Below are 12,861 nucleotides of genomic sequence, written 5' to 3' on the forward strand. Positions count from 1 at the left end.
GGAGGAAAGTTAACAAATGAACACTAAGTGAAACAGGACATAAGGTTGAGCACTCATCCAGTTTCAACTTGCAGACACCTTAACTTCAAGTGAGGTGAGAACCAAAGAGGCCAAAAAGAAATGAACAGTTGCACTAAAAGGAAGGGGTATAACCTTTAAAAAAGATAAAGTTGCTGAAATGAAAAGAAACCAGCATGGAGCTGAAAGGTACTTCTCCAGTGAACACTAAACACATTTGCTTGGTTGCAAGCTCCTCCCTCACAGGATCTCCCTTTATTTCCCCCACAGCCCTCCCATCACTGGCTGCACCTCGTCCCTCCCAAGTCCTGCAGAGAAAGACGTCTAGGGACACCTGGGTGGCTCAGCAGTTGAGCTCCTGCCTTCAGTCCAGGGCGTGATCCTGGAGTGCCAGGATCAAGTCCCACCTTGGGCTCCCTGCGTGGGGCCTGCTTCTTCCTCTGCCTGTGTCTCTGCCTCTCTCTGTGTGTCTCTCATGAATAAATAAAATCTTAAAAAAAAAAAAAAAGACATCTATTTCTCCTTTAATTCATGCCAGTCTAAGAACTGAGGTAGGAAGCTTCTTCCTCTAAGCTTTTCCTTTCTTCTAACCACCAGAGTCTGGTGGCTATGTTTTTAAGTGTGGTATTCCTCAAAGTGGGGCTGTGCTGTGTTTTGTGTGTCCTGCAGAATAGAGTGTCAAGGAGGGGCCCTGTTGCTCAATATCCTATGTTGATCTGTATATTTCTAACTCAGAGCAATGTCTATGAGGCTGTGGGGGAAACACACAGACTCTTCTACTGCCGGTGGGGAGTATACATTGGTATGAGCTCTACGTAGGACAATTTGGCAGTATTGATCAAAAGTACAAATGTATGTACCATCTGACCCAGCAATTTCATGTCTGGTCTGCAGGAAGACACGCATGTGTGGACAATGACACAGGTCTAAGGTTAGTTATGGCACCCCTATATGTAGTAATAGTGAAAACATTAGAAGCAGTATAAATGTCTCTCAATATGGAACTTCTTTTTTTAAATTTATTTTTAATTAAAAAAATTTTTTTTTCAATATGGAACTTTTATACTATGCAGACATAGGTAAATGAGGAAGGTCTTTACATATTGACATGCAAAGATCACCAAAACATATTAAATTTTAAAAAATGGGAAGGTATAAAACAGTGCCTTCTGTATGACACCACTGGTATCCAAAAATCTGAGGAAAGACAGTCAAGAAATTACTTACTAGGGTCACCTGTAGAAGGGTAACTTAGTGGGGAAGAGCAATACAAGGCTGACTTTTCACTGAGCTTAGGTCTCATGAATGGATTATCTATGTAAAATAAACAAGTACAAATGAAGGAATAAAAGTCTGAAAGCATGCCTTGCACTCTTTTGGTTGGCTACAGGAATATTTATGATTCTCCATTCATGAGGCATAGCTCAGTTCAATACTGACAGCACAGATTCCAGGTTATAGATTTGCAGGAAAACCACGCCTGAAAACATAGCTTCACAATTCACGGATCGTACGGAAAGGTGATCAAGCTGAATATGAGGCAACTGCAAATTTGCACAGGACCTGAGGACATGCTGGCTCTAGCATACATGGCCCTCGCCAGGTCATAAGGGCGGGTTCCACTGAAGTGGTGGCTAGGTATGGGTTTTCTCCCTCATTGTTTCTGTGGCCTCAGACAGTACTTCCTTCCTAGGTTGAGAGGATGATATCCTCAAAGAGAACTCTGATTTCAGATATATCCTCCACATCTAAGACTCAGGTCAGTTCTACAATTTCACAGAGCCCCCATTTCCTTGGTTCTTACCGTAAGTGCATGGGAATCCTGCTTTATCAACTATCCCACAGCAGCAGGGGCTTCCAACAAATACAGTGAGAAAAAGTACCAAGCTAGCAAGTTCTATCTGGGCTTCTCAGAGATGAACCATATCCTGAGGGCAAGTTCAGGGCGAATGTTAATCCAGAGGTACCAGAAGAAGTGCTCTGACTTCCAGCTGGTGACATTCTAATGTGCTGTGAGGCTTTGTACATCATATCCAACAGCCCACATCTTTCTGAGCTGAGCTATAAGTGAGGAGCCTAAATAGGCCCTGCAGCAGCAAAAGAGACAACCATTTAGGATCTGTGAGACCCTCAGGTTGACACACGTTTCTTTACCTTGACAGAGAGCTGCCAGAGCAAGAGGTGTCTGCGGTTTTCTCCGTAGCTTAAGGCCATAGGATAAAGACAATGGCTTGAGCTGCACTTGGATTTTATCTCAGTGGTTTTGTTTCATTCACCAGGACAAAACTTCCCCATTCCATTAAAGAAAGATGATTACATATCCACTCTAAACAAATATTGTGGGTGACCTGTCAATGGAGATGGACTATATCTTGTACTCTTATTCAGCTGGTCAGAGACTCTCCTTATAATATAAACATTGACATCTAAATGACACAAGGACAAACAAGGCACAGCCACTGTGCTTCCAGATGCAGCAAAGGAATTACTCTGCCACAGTATGTGTCTTCCTTAAATCTGACTCTTCTGGGGGAAAAATAACACACTCCTAGTTTCTGTTACACTGCTTATAACTTAGTTTCTGGAGAGCATGCACTTTGGCATAATTAGCACCTAATGAAGAATGCGGCCACAGATTCCAAATGAATAATATTATTAGATCACATAGCTAATCAAGCTCTTTAGCTCAAATTTGAATCCTAAGTCAACTCCACTTACTGTGAATTAGATCTAATTGAAACTCCTGAGGCCAGATTTGAAACTATCTACTATAGAACAATGAGCTCTGGGGTGCCTGGGTGGCTCAGTTGGTTAAGTGTTTGCCTTCCGCCCAGGTCCAGATCCCAGGGTCCTAGGATGGAGCTCTGTGTTGGGCTCTCCACTCAGCGGTGAGTCTATTTCTTCCTCTTGCCCCAGCTTGTGCTCTCCCTGTGCGTCACTCTCTCCCAAATAAATAAAATAGTTAACAAAACAAAAACCCATGAGGTCCTAAAGAGAAGATCCTAGCAGAGGAGTATGTGTTGAGTATAAGAATGAAGGAACAAAGAAACAGAGTCCTACCACCCCAGGAACAATGACCGCTTTCCCTCACTTGGAATATCATCTTGCCTCATCTCTGACATCCATGTTCACTTTTTTCCCAGACCCAGGTTAGGATCTGTGAGACCCTCACTTGACACATGTTTCTCTACCTTGACAGAGAGCTGCCAGAGCAAGAGGTGTCTGTGGTTTTGTCCGTAGCTTAAGGCCATAGGCTTAAAGCCTGCAAAAGCACAGGTTTTCCCCGGCTAATGTCACACCAGACCACCAGCCTCTGTTTCCTCCACACTTAGCAGCAAAGTTGCACCAGGCAAACTAGTCTGTAGTGTTATCCGGGGGCATGGATGCATCTTCTCCAGCACTGTATCCTGTGTCGAGCACTCACTGGATATTACTTTAAGGAATGAAGGAAGGAATCTTATGACCAACACTGCTACCTGGTGTAGGGCTCAGCAGTTTTCAAAATGCTCTCAAATAGACAGATGTTATCTTGTTTACTCTGAGCCCTAATTCACTGACTCTCACAATGAGTGTGGGCTGAGAAGAGCGCTCATTTCTAGTCTAATGCAGTCATTTTGCAGATGAAGGTCTGGAGGTCAGAGCTGTGGGAAGAGTTCCAAAGGATCACCAGCTAGCTGGTGGCAGAGCCAGCCTCACACCTGAAATGCCAGTGTTCTTCCACTGTACTGCCTTGTCTCTTACTCAGGAAATAGTGTTCTTTCAGTTCTCAGGAGAGCAGAAATTTACGCATGTCTAACAGACTTGTCTATCCAGCTGCTTATGCAACATCTCGAGTCCCCAAACACCTGAAACTTGACACATTCACAAGTGAATTCCTTATTTATCCCTTCTCACATCTTGCCCCCTCCTCTTGGCTCCCCTATTTCAGTAAATTATAACTCCATCCTTTGGGTGCTCAGGCCAAAAATTAGGGAGCCATCATCAATTTCTCTTTTCTAATCCATTGGCAAATCTTGTTGGCTCCTCTTTCAAAATATCCAACCACTTTTCACTCTTCCACTGCTTTAACTTTAGGCCCAAGGCATCAAGTTCCCTTGCCTGGGCTCTTATATTAGCCTCCTAACCAGTTTACCTCCTTCCACTCTCGCCTTCTACAGGTTATTCTGAACAAAGCAGCCAGAATGGTCCTGAATGTCAGATCATGTCACTTAACTGGTTAGAACCCTCTAATGGCTCCTCTCTCTTAATGCACAACAAAATGCTAACATGACCTGCCACCAATTCACTCCCACCTGCCCCATCTTCTGCTCTGTTTCTCCTGTTTTATTCTACTGAAGCCATACTGGCTAGTGTCTTTGTGTTCCTCAAATATAGAATATAGAAGGCATACTCCTGCTCTGAGGCCTTTGCACTTGTTATTCCCTTTGACTGGAATACATTTCCCCCAGATGTATGCTTGTCTCACCCCTTAACTTCCTACAAGTTTTTGTTCAAATGTTGCCTTTTCAGTGAGAACTTCCTTACCCACCCTATTTAAAATTTAAAACCCTGACTCCTGGTACTCTCTTCTCTGCTTAATTTCCTCAACATAGACTTTACTTATTATTATATGTCTAGCAAATTACCTGGCCTCTAGCAGATAGTCAGCAAACATTTGGCAATGAGAAAGAATGAATGGAATGAATGAAGGAGCATCCATATCTTTAAGATATCCCAGTACCCGAAGGACTTATGCCAGAAGGAGAAGATCCTAGTTGAGCTCTGGTCTCTCCTTCACCTACCCCCACTCCTTACCTTCTCAGGTTCAGGGCAATAGGTGCTTATTGCCAGCATGTTACAATATCCGGGCCACTGGTACACAATTCTGCAGGGTGCTAATTTTTGTTATTTAGCATCCTGCTACTCACAAACAGAAGAGGTCAGGGATAGGTTAGACTAAATATACTACCTACCTAAATATACTACCTAACCTAGATAATAGTACTGACTCAGTAACATTTGTGTTGAGGTGTTTTCCAAGGAACAGTGCTAAGTTTGCACTTGTTCATCTAGCTGTCTTTTTTTTTTTTTTTTAAACTTCTATTATGGATTTCAAACATACACAAAACTAGAAAGAAGAGTGTAACATGTCTCATGAACCTATTATCCAACTTCAACAATTGCCAACATTTTGCCAATTTGGTTTCCCCTATTCCCTGGTTGTCTTTGCAAACCCCAGTAAGTATTTCACCTGGCTGTTTTCTTGAGAACTGGTCTGTATATAACAGACCCTGGCCTTGTTACCACTGTATTGCAAGAATGGCAACCAATCTCTCTAGTCTTACCAGATATATAGTCAAAACAAATACTATGCCCATTCCCAGACTGAAAAAGGAAGTGTCTAAATTCCAGTCTGTTTAAATCAAGGGACTTGCCCATTATTCATCTGCAGGGATTTGGGGGGAGGGATTCTGGGTCTACAAAATGAACACAGACATGACCTGTTTCTACTTGTTTGCACCTGATACAGAATTTCTGAGGGAGTCCATTCAATTCAGTCAGTATGTACAGACCACCTCATAATACAAGGTATCAGAGCAAAATGATAGAAGACAGAGAAAACCCAGCCTCTGTGGGGCTGGGGAGTGGGTGAGTACCCAAATCATTAAGATATGCGGCAGAAGTTCTGTGACCTAAGAAAGATTAAGCAAGCCTAAGGCAAAAGCTTCTTTCACAAGTCAATTTGTAGACTCCAGGGTTTACCCTTTTCCTAAGTCTAGGTTTGCTGTTATTTATTGCTATACAGCCAACAAGAGCATCACAGGAGACCTGGGAATTTAGTGACCCACAGAACAGACTTTGCGATGTGGATCTTTAATGTCACATTTTGCTATTCACCATCCAGTGTTCTGGTGGGAGGGAACTGGAAAGTCCTCCCAGAACTTGGAAAACAAACAATGGGGCTAATTCAATGCCGGCAGAAGCTAACACCCAAAACATTCTACCCTGAGGGCATATACACCAAGCAGCTTCAAATATCAAATGGGATTGTGGGAGTGTGTCAAGGAGACAATGCTAGATCAATTCTGGATTTCTAAGATCTCTCTCCTTGTTACCTAAAGGACTGTGATCTGGTGATCTATGATGAGAAGTTCCCAGAGAAGAGTGTAGTTCTTTGGACAAACCAAAGAAGCCAATGAGGTTTGGATGGACAGTGCGGTGTATGAATGTAGGAGAGCTGAGAGTGGCAGGGTCATTCATGTGGCCTTGGAGTTAGATGCACAGAAGAGTGGGAAAAAGGAGAACTGGGATGAGAGGGACGTTTGCATGATAATCAATGTTATCAAAATTGATGCGGTGAGGATGGCTGGGAAAAAAAATAAGAGGAAGGATGCTGAGAAGTACTGTGAGAAGTGGCAGGGATACAGGGAGGGGAAACAGGGGGAAGACAATTCTGGTTTGAAACGGAGCTCACTGATGACAAGGAGGAGGATGCCATGAGATCTGGGGATATGGGAGGCAGGATCTTATAGGATACTGTGCAGAATGTGAAGAGGGGTCTTAGAATAGGAGGGTGTAGAGGTTATGAAAGATAGGTTCATGTTAGGATGGAGGGGCTCATTTCACTGAAGCTGGAGAAGTCACTAGGTAAAAGGGCTAAAGGCTCTGGGTAACAGGACATGGCTGAGGATGGTTGAAAGGAGGCAGCTAGAACACTGAAAAGGGACTGAAAATAGGAAATCATATGAGGAAAGATTACTGGGCCTCAGGGTTTTAGAGTATTTGAACTCCTGGTGGGGAAGAGACTTAGCAGGATGAGTCAGTTTGGGGAAAAGTGCCAGGGAGATGGTAGCCCCTTTAGGGCGAGCGAGATTGTGGAGTGAGGACTGTGACAGGCTATGTGGAGAAAAGATGAAGAAATGTATTAAGGTGCAGGGGTCTCAGGCAATGTGGGGCAGAAAGTCATGAACCATGGGTTGAGGAAGTCACTAAGCCATGGGGTGAAGGGTAACAGAGAGTTTGGGGGTCATGACACAGGTTGATGTTGGGCTTAAGAATCATTAGAAACTAAGGAACAAGGGGCTCTGGGTGATCTGGAAAACGCTGCCGGTCTGGGGGCAAGAGAGGCAGCGGACCAAGTGGGTTTGGAAGACTGTGGGCTCAAATACTTGCTCTGCTACTCATCTGTTTCAGGTTATTTATTTAAAACCAAACCAAACCAACAGAAATGTGAAATGGTGGTGGATACAGTAATAATCAACTCTTGGTGATTTACCCTTGTTGAAAGGTAAATTTAATTTTATACATACAGGCATGGCACACAGCAGGTGCTCGGCCAATCATAATTAAAGAGATATGAAGTAAATAATCAGAGGAGGCCACAGCAGAAGTAAGAGATGGGGATTCCACGAGTTCAGTGGTGGTGGTGAAGTAATGTAACGTATGGGCCCTGTCTTCAATGTTGAATCCCTAGTTACCCAGGACAGAGTAAGAGCCATAAGAGCTTCTCAGCTTATATCTAAGGGTTTCCATGGGCCAGGCAGGGTGCCGAGTGCTTTGCATGCACCATCTCAGGCAAGATTATCATTTTCCCTTAGCAGAGGTGGAGGCTGAGGATTCAGACAGGCTAAATGCCATGCCTGAGGTGCCACAGCTGAAGAACCAGAGTCAGACTACAACCAAGGCCTCTCATCATATCAATGCTCCTAGCTGAAGCGCTCTGCTACCCTACTTTGCGAACATGTTAACTGATGGGCCTGATCAAAGGAAATGAGAATGGACTATTCAGTGTAGGGTGAGGGAATAAGGTTCATGAAGCGAGTGGGCCCTAAGTGAGGTTACAAGAGTAAACTTCTAGGGAGGGTACAAAAATGATTGCAAACAAATATTATCTTGACTGAGAACTGAAGAATTTTACAGCTGGAAGGAAACTCTGAGATCACTTTACTCAACCTTATCAACAATACAGATGAGAAACTGAGGCTCAGCGAAAAGGAAGCTGTCCTAGGTCTCCAAAGCACAACAGTGTCAGAGCTGGGACTTGAGTGTGGGATCACACACTCAATCCAGAGTTCTTTGATGCCTCCAACTACTACTACTACTACTTCATATTCATCTCTACATCTTCCTGAGTATCAGCACGGTGCTCGGGCACTTGTAAGTCATGTGCTGACTGATATTGAGGGGCTGAGGGTGCAGAGAGGGATGTGGGGGTAATTTTAGGGTGAAGGGGGAGCATGGAATGAAGATCGTGAGGCTACAGGGGAAAAGAAGGGGTTATTAGATATTGAGGGTTCTGTAGAAGACGACTGGGTGGGAAATTATTGGAGTACGGCTTAAGAGTTACCAAGAAAGGTCTGAGGGGCGTCACCAAGTTTGTGGGTCAACACGGGGTAGGACCGTGGGAGTTACCGGACCAATGGGGTCACTGAAAAGGTTGGGGGGTCACCTCGGAGGGATGTGGGGGTCTCGGGTCTTGAGTCACTGGTTTAGAACTGAGGGAGTTACTGGGTTAGTGGATCCCTGGGCAGTGCTGGGGAAATTCCTGGATGGACAGAGTCAATGAATAAGAACTGAAGATTGCCTGGGCAGGTTTTAGGGTCAGTGGATGGTGTGTAGGGTCACAGAGGTGGAGGCGGGCGTGGGGTTTGGGAGCCTGGGTGGAGTTTAGAAGTCATGGGGGAGGCGTCCCAGGGCGGAAAGAACGGGCAGGGATGGGGGCCGGGGGCCGGGGGCCGGGGCCCGGGGCCCGGGGTGGGGGAGGGGTCGGGTCGCCGTCTAGCCGCCCGGACGCTGGGCTAGGGCCGGAGGAGGGTGGGCACGCCGGGCTCGGGACCTTCCCGGGGCCCTGCGCCCGCCCGGCCTCCCACCTGGGCACGGTGGACCCACTCTTCCCGCAGCCACCAACCTGACAGCCCCCGAGGGCGACTCCGCCGACAGACCGCCATGCACCGGGCCCCGCCACCAGCGCCGGCCCCGCAACCCGCCTGCGCCATAGCCCGCCCGCCCGCGCGCAGCTTGCCTCGCGCGATATCCAGGTTCCAGGGCCGCCGCACTTTCCTCTCCTCGCGGCGCGCCTCTACCGGGCCCCGGAACCCGTATAGGAAATACAGGGCACGCTCCACCCCGCACCCCCCGTCGCCGCGGCCGCCGTCCTGCTTATCCAGGTTCCCGGGCCCCGGAGCCGGCGCGGCCGGGCTCTGAACCGTGCCCCTCGGAGCCCCGCCCCGCCCCCCGGCCGGGTGACGCACTGCCCGCGAGGCCGAGCGCCCGGGGAGGGCGTGATGACGTCACGACGCCCCGGTCAGGGCCTGGGCGCGGCTGGCGAACCGGGTCGTCGCCATAGCAATGGGGAGCCGCCCCCTGTCCCGCCTAGGGACTCGGTCCACCTGAGGCCCGAGGCGGGAGCGGTGAGGAGCGGAGGCCGCGAGGGCTCCTCGCCGTCTCGTCGGCTGCCTGCGGGCGAGAAGGGCGCTCCAGGAGCCGGGGAGGACCGGAGGATTAGGTGGTGAGGGAAGCCATTCCCGGGGGTCTCACAGCCCGCCCTGGGGCTGCGGACCTTCTCGGGGTTCGGAGCCCCCGGGCTTCTGCTGAACCTAACCGCCCCGAAGCGCTTTACTGTGCGCGGCCCGCAGGCACTGCCTCCGATCTTCGAGCCAGCCCCCTTGAAGGAAGCAATTGCAGGTATTACTAGGCCCTTCTCGAAAGGGACGGCACCGAGGAGCCGCGAGGGACGTGCCTCTCCAGGGAGGGCGCCCTGACGGTCCTCGTGGGTTCTCTCACTCTCATTCCCCCTCAGCCCCACGCGCAGCCTTAAAACCAGCTGCTCCCCACGGGGCTTGCTTCGGGGTGAACCAAACCAAGCCCTTTTGCTATTAACCCCCCTCCAGGAGGGAAGGGCTGTGATGGGGGAATTTGCAGAAATCCAAGGGAACATTAAAAGGGAGCGAGAGATTTTTGGTAAAACGTTAAAAATAACTGAGAGGAGTTAGATAAGGAACTGGTCAAGGTTGCTTCTTAGGAGAGGAACTGGGTGCCTGGAGGAATGAGGTGAGAAACTTTTCCCTCTCTGACTTGAACTTTTTTTCCCCCTTGTACCCTCCCTCCCCTCACCCCAAAAATTTTAACTTAAAAAATAAAAAAGATTTTTCAAAGGAAGTATTCTGATGAAATCGAAACATTCGCAGGGCATCTGGGTGGCTCAGTGCTTGAGCATCTGCCTTTGGCCCGGGGTCGAGTCCCACATCGGGCTTCCTGCATGGAGCCTGCTTCTCCCTCAGCCTGTGTCTCTGCCTCTCTCTGTGTCTCTCATGAAAAAAATAAATACATTTTTTTTTTAAAGAGAAACATTTATAAAGTACTGGATTTGGGGCCTGTGGTAACTAAAGATGCCATTGAGGGCACTGACAGCATCTTTTTCTCCTCCCCTGTCAGCAGAGCTTAACCAGAAAGCTTGCTTTCCAATTTTAGGCATCGCCTCTTGCCTACAAGTAAGATACTTGTTTTGACACAACCTTTCCAGAGGTGGGACTGGGGCCCGAGTTCTCATCGGATTCTTGGTTTCAGTGGGCAGTGAGTGACAACTGATGGCCCCTGCTACAGTTAATAACAGAGCCTTTATATACCCCCTGGTGTAGAAATAAACAGCCTGACTAGTGTGGTGCCCCCTTCTGTTCCTTTTTGGTCAAAGTTTGACAAGTCATTTTACATACCTACCGAGAGAATACATAGCGTGTCCTACAGCATAAACTCTTGGTGAGAAATAGAGTAGGGAATGGAACTCAGGTTGTCCTAGTTGTGTCCCTCCCCCCACCCCGCACCTTTTTCCATAATAAAAAATACATTTGCCCTTTCTCACATTCCGTGCAGATGCCAATCTGATTGGCTCATGACCTCTCCTATTTACACAGTGAACAAAAACTAGGAAATCAGTGTGTGACTTTGTAGTAAGATTCTGACAGTGGGTAATTTCAGGTTCTCAGGAGAACTGGTGAGGAATATATTTTGGAGGGAAGGACTGGAGGTCATTCCAGACAGCTTATCTTCTGCCTTTGAGCAGAAGCCCCATAGAGGCTAGTGGTCTTAAGATTTTTTTTTAATTTTTAATTTATTTATTTATGATAGTCACAGAGAGAGAGAGAGGCAGAGACACAGGCAGAGGGAGAAGCAGGCTCCATGCACCGGGAGCCCAACGTGGGATTCGATCCCGGGTCTCCGGGATCGTGCCCTGGGCCAAAGGCAGGCGCCAAACCGCTGCGCCACCCAGGGATCCCAATTTTTTTTTTTTTTTAATGGACTCCATTGAATAATTTGAGATGATTGTGTACCCTCTTGTTCATTTAAAAGTTGGTATCTAAATTTTCCATCACATATTTAAGAACTTGTAGAAGATATGACTTCTGAGTTACTGTAGATTTTAACGTTTTAAACTAAAACCTTAATTTAACTTAGTAACTTTATTTAGTAACTCTTAATTGTATCCAGCAGACTCCAAATACCCTAAATACTTGATGCCCACCATTATCTTTTTTTTTTTTAATTTTATTTATTTATGATAGTCACACAGAGAGAGAGAGAGAGGCAGAGACACAGGCAGAGGGAGAAGCAGGCTCCATGTACCGGGAGCCCGATGTGCCCACCATTATCTATTTAAAAATACATGAACAAGCTCTACTTTAGTAGGGACTTTATATGATTCCCTTTTTCTTGAACTCCTAATTTCATTCACTTCCTCTACATCACTGTGTCCAAATTAGTGTATTTGTATGTTTTAAAGACTTTTATTGATCACATCACAGTTCTTTGCAACAAGAATGAGTGTAAATTTAAGTTTATTGCCTGTGACCATAGGCTTTAATTGTTAAAAAGTTTCTTCTGTATTGAATTGTCATTACAGTTATTACTGGTACACAATTTATTAAACAACATAAATAAATTACATATTGGTATAACATGTGAAACCTAGAAAGAACAGTTTTTGTTGAAAATGCATCCCTTGGGGTCCCTGGCTGGCTCAGTCAGAAGAGCATGCACTCTTCATCTTGGGGTCTTGAGTTTGAGTCCCACATTGGGTATAGAGATTACTTAAATGAATAATAAAAGAAAGAAAGAAAGAAAGAAAGAAAGAAAGAAAGAAAGAAAGAAAGAAAGAAAGAAAGAAAGAAAATGAATGACTTGGGGACTTGATGGGAAATACTTAATGAGAAATACTGTGTTCCTCAATTGGTTCAGGTATTCATGGTATTAGGTATTCCTAATGGTAGAAGGAGATAAGGTACAGTATCCATTCTTTGGTTTTTATTTTTATAGACCTAAATATTGAGAAAGCTTGTTCATGTAGTAATTGAGAAAGGAAGAGATTTGTTACAGCAAAATTCCTGAAGTTTTGATCTACTCCTAAAATACATGCCAACAATTACAAAGCATCCTGTTACCAAATACTATTCTCAAGTACTATCAGATAGAGTCCTTTAATCTTATTAAAAGGAAAGAATTGGAAACTACTAAACTTGCAAAAGGATTTGTTATCTAGTCATTAGAGTCTCAGTTTCAGTTTTATAAAAATTATTCTTAGTTACCTGTTACCTTGTTTCACTCAGAGGCAGCTTGTTAATCAGACTGATTTTCTTTTTTAAGATTTTGTTTATTTATTTGAGAGGGAGAAAGAGCACAAGCAGGGGAGCAGCAGACGGAGAGAGAGAAGCAGGCAGTTGGCTGAGCAGAGAGCCCGATGTGGGCCTTGATCCCAGGACCCTAGGATTATGACCAGAGCCAAAGGCAGATGTTTAACCAACTGAGCCTCCCAGGTATCCCTGAAGACTAATTTTCATACTCTTTTACCAATACAGTTTTTTTTTGATAAAA

The 12,861-nt window shown here is 45.9% G+C and overlaps 1 protein-coding gene across 2 annotated transcripts in view; it reads right to left on the reverse strand.

Moving 5' to 3' along the window:
• The window catches only part of ZNF76 (zinc finger protein 76), a 33,520-nt gene extending 24,303 nt beyond the window's left edge, over positions 1 to 9,217 (reverse strand). The window contains exon 1 of one of the 2 annotated variants that reach the window (XM_041762633.1): positions 9,020 to 9,217. The gene's annotated coding sequence lies outside the window, so the exon portion shown is untranslated. Of the gene's footprint in view, positions 1 to 8,905 lie in introns of both variants that reach the window. The other variant, XM_041762543.1, reaches the window with a different exon arrangement.
• Between the last annotated feature and the right edge of the window lie 3,644 nt (positions 9,218 to 12,861).

The sequence above is a fragment of the Vulpes lagopus genome, chromosome 1 (assembly GCF_018345385.1).
Source record: "Vulpes lagopus strain Blue_001 chromosome 1, ASM1834538v1, whole genome shotgun sequence".
Taxonomy (NCBI): domain Eukaryota; kingdom Metazoa; phylum Chordata; class Mammalia; order Carnivora; family Canidae; genus Vulpes; species Vulpes lagopus.